This window comes from Paroedura picta, chromosome 4, assembly GCF_049243985.1.
Source record: "Paroedura picta isolate Pp20150507F chromosome 4, Ppicta_v3.0, whole genome shotgun sequence".
Classification (NCBI taxonomy): Eukaryota; Metazoa; Chordata; class Lepidosauria; order Squamata; family Gekkonidae; genus Paroedura; species Paroedura picta.
Genome location: NC_135372.1, coordinates 128,205,334 through 128,209,393, shown reverse-complemented (window position 1 = coordinate 128,209,393; position 4,060 = coordinate 128,205,334). Strand labels below are relative to the sequence as shown.

At 43.3% G+C, this 4,060-nt stretch overlaps 1 protein-coding gene across 9 annotated transcripts in view; it reads left to right on the top strand.

Moving 5' to 3' along the window:
* Positions 1 to 4,060, top strand: part of ADNP (activity dependent neuroprotector homeobox) — a 43,466-nt gene that overhangs the window by 737 nt on the left and 38,669 nt on the right. For 3 of the 9 annotated variants that reach the window (XM_077335617.1, XM_077335621.1, XM_077335614.1), the window contains exons 2-3: positions 331 to 523; positions 3,530 to 3,586. The exons of 3 other annotated variants lie outside the window; for them this stretch is intronic. The gene's annotated coding sequence lies outside the window, so the exon portion shown is untranslated. The remainder of the gene's footprint in view (positions 1 to 330; positions 524 to 3,529; positions 3,587 to 4,060) is intronic. 3 more of the 9 variants (XM_077335620.1, XM_077335615.1, XM_077335623.1) reach the window with 2 other exon arrangements.

The following is a 4,060-nucleotide window of genomic DNA, read 5'->3' as shown; positions in this document are numbered from 1 at the left end:
GCAGGGCTGCGGTACAATGAATGGAAAGCCACCTCCCCCTGCGACCCCCTCCTCCCTTCCCCTAACTAGAGGCGTGGGGGGGGGGGCTGGAAAAGGCGGGATTCGTGGCAGAACCAGAGTAGCAGCTCCAGGGGAGAGTAACAGGCACCCATCCGCCCACGCAACTCTTCCATGCTGCATCCATCCCGGGCAGTAGTTGCTCTAACCTATTTCTAGACAAAGACGGGAGGGAAAGGAGGCCGCCTCCTGCTGCACCTTCCTCCAGCACGCCTCTCTGCTGCTGCTTTCGGTTATGGCATTTTCTTGTTTTGTTTTTGTTTGTTTTTGCAGTCTAGTGCAGTTTTGCTTAGGCATCTACAGTAACGAGCCTGTGGCTTGACGTTTAAAACTACCGTTGCTTGGGGTTTACGGCCATCGAAGGGGAAAAAAAAATACCAGCCCCCACCCAAAATGCACCGCAGCCAAGTCGGTGGAATGGAGAAATGAGCGTGGAAGTCAGTAGGGGGCGCATTCTCTACACTGGGTAAGGCTGCTGCAGAGTGGGGGGAAGGGCCCCAGATGTACGGAAAGGAGCTGCCACACAGCGCCTTCTATAGGCCTGGGAAAATGGGCCTATCACTGCAGGCTCGGCTGCTCTTAGGAGATGACAGCAGCACTGGCGAAGGTTTAGTGAGCCAGAGCATTGATTTAAGGAATCTGACCACTGCCTCCGCTTTCCTGGAAACGGGGGACCAGAAGTGTCATCGTGGTTTGGTACCTGAAAGCAATGTCATCCCAGATGCCCTTCACCTGCCTGAAGCTTCTACTGAGATTCCTGGAGGTTGGGCTTTCCTGAGCCACTGAAAGTGCCTGCTGCTAGTTTAGAAGTTGATGCAGTACTTGCTTCTAAGCATGAGAGCAGTGATTTAAGTGGAGAGAGTAGCTTTGTGGAGGGAGGATTCTTCTCCCTTCTCTAGCCTTGAAGTTTACAAAACTTCATGATGAGTCAAGGAACTGTGCATCGCCATGTGGCATCCCAAGTCATAAATGAATCTGGCTCTCTTGCATGGCTGTTTCCCTCCTGTTGAAAGCATGGTAGCAGAGATTGTTAGAAATTTCTCCCAGAGCAGTGCTTAGCTTTGATTTTTAGTACAGGAAATATGTCAGAAAAAGAAGTATGCCCGTTGCATTATGATGTGACCTCTTTTATGGAAGTTTCTAACTTCTTATTGACAATTCTGTGTTGTCATAATAGTGACAAATTCAGTGTCTCAAGTCTCAGTTTACCTTACCTGGACAAGAGTGACATCAAAGACTTCAAGTCATAGTTGATGAAATGAAAAAATGAAGGAGGCAGAGACTTGCTTCATCCCACTACATAAGAGCAAGGGGGGGGATTACTGTTCTGGAATGTTTTGATTGGTTGCTATCCAATTGCTTCCACTTTCTATCCATACCTTTCTTGCCACAGAGGAATTAAAGAAGCAGATTCCCAGGATGGATGGTTGAGGTTGTCTGTTTATAATGGGTTTAGTCAAAGGCATAAGTTTTTACTACATGGCGCTATAAACAACAACAGAGGAAAATACTTTGTACTTCATATCATACTTAAACTTTAAATGTGTCAAGCTTGTAAGATTGTCTGGGAATCTATTGAGTATTAATGAATTGGCTACTTTTTGCAGAGAAGTGTTCACATTTTTGCTCTGTTTGGCTTTTTAATAGGTTTCAGTCATCCTATGTGTAGTAACTACAGTATTCTACACATTTACTTGTTGGAAGTGCAGTGTTCTGTTTCAGTGCCTCAGAAATTGACCAGAATTCATTCTCATGCCAGTAGATTATGAAAGCCATTTTCAGCTGATAAGATTTAGTCCTGTTTGCCAATACTCAAATGTGTATTTCAGATCACTGCCAACAGTGATTATCAGTACATAGCCTGATTCTTTAATTGCATGGTGATACTATGACTTCTAACAAAACAAATGTGAAAACCATTTAACTTGAGTTTGAGCATGCAGTACCTTGAGCCTTCCTGTGAATGTAGAAGACTGTTTAGTTGTGGCTACTTTTTAGCCAGAGTCTGCAGGTTAAAAGCAAAAAGTGGGAAGCATGTGCTTGAGGTATAAATAACTGATAAGTTAGTATCTGCACAAAATTGTGGGCTGAGTTACCTGTGTGAGTGAATATAGAGGAGAAATGGTGCCAGCAGCTTGTGGGATCTCTTTAAGGGATGAGTGTATGTACATATCCATATGTGTGCCATATGTATAAGAAGTATATACAGTAGGGAAGAAGGAATTGTCAGTATTTGCAACTGCACATCTTCCTGAGTTGAAAGCAGACATTTAGAGCTTTCCAAAATCTAAGAGAGACAAAACAAAAGATGAGCTGTCTTCCAGAAGTCTCATTTTGGGCATAAGTTTCCGCAATCAAGGGAAAGGGTGGGGTGCAGAATGTATTTCCAAGAATCAGTTCTGCAAAAGGTAAGCGAGTATTCCCCACACATGGGATGGCATGAGAAAAGTGGGGCTGCCCTTCTCAGCACTGATTGTAATGTGGGGGAGGGGTTAGGGATCTTCTTTGCTTGCAATGTAGTACCTGTGTAATGCTAGGGAATGTTGAATGGCATGCCCCTGGTTGGGAGAAGCACAGTGGGTCAAGCATCTCAGCTGAAGGCATTTTGTGCAGTCAGTGCAAGGTGCATCTCACTGATGGGAAAGCCTCTTGGATCAGTGGAATGTGCCTATGTCAGTGAACTATACTGCCTTAGATAAGCAGACTGGTAGCAGACAGCCACTTGAATTCAGTCAGAATTGCACACAAGTTTGATGGAGATAATAATGTTCCATATAATTAATGCACAAAGTAACACACACAGCAGTAGTGCAGAGTAAAATGTTGGAATAAAACATTTGGGGCATGAAAAAAACTTGCTCTCTACTTAGTGAGACAGGTCTGGATGCCTACCATAGTGAATTAGCCTCGTCCTCCCATAGGAAGGAGATCTAGTTAAGTAACTGAGAGCATTCTTTTTTAAGATCCTAGATTCAGCCCTTGGCATCCCCTGTAAAGGAGCCAAAGAAAGCAGAAACGGGCAAGACTTGTCTGAGACCTTTGAGAGCTTCTGCCAAGCGTGAGTGGCCATTGCTCAGCTGGAAGGACCTTACTTTATAAGGCAGCTTTATATGTCCATATTGATCACTGATTGGGCAACTGTTACTCAGCAAAGAATGTTAACATTAAAGGTGAGGAAGGCAGGTTATAAAAACACTTTTGGTGTGCCCAGATAGAAATAGTAGCAAATAACTGGGTCAGCTCTTGTCGAAATCATGGAAGACAAACTTCTTAAAAGGTGGCATAACAAGGATTTGTGGCATGCCAAGACAGGAACCTGAAGGACCTACACATCTTTCCCATGCTGTGTTGTTGACTAAGGCTTAGTTAAGTATTGCATGCAAGCATCTTTATTGTAGTGTGCTAAAATGACAGTATCTGATGATGTGAGTTTGGGGCACACAGCATCAATGGTGTAATTTTTTTCACCTAGATTATTCCCCTGGTGGCATTTCTGGACACTGAAAAGAACTTGATGCGCCATATGATGGTAAGGACCAGAGTAAGGCAGCCCGTTCAGAGCGTGCTTACCTAAATCTGCATTCCCTGTGAAAAATATAAGCTTCTTTGCAGTTCATAAACATATTGAAACTCCCAAGTTAAGAGAATTCCTTTTGATGTTGATTTCAAACTGTAAATTACATTTAAGTAACTGGATTGAAGTTCACAATTGCCTCCACTGATACACTTTCAATGTGTAATTTTGTATGCTCAGATAGATAGGAGATACGAGTGTTCACATGACTAACTTTGGGGCTCCAAATCTGGATATATGAATCAGGTCAAGCAGCCAAGAGTCATATTAGTTTCAAAATTATTAATAAAAGTATTAAGAAAAATAAGGCTGAGACTTTGTACTGTCACCTTCATAAGTGGGCCACTGTTTGAGGTCCTGAAAGTCTGTCTGAATGCCTACCTAATATATCTTTCATTCTGTCCTCCTGCAAGGATCTCAAAAGCAGAG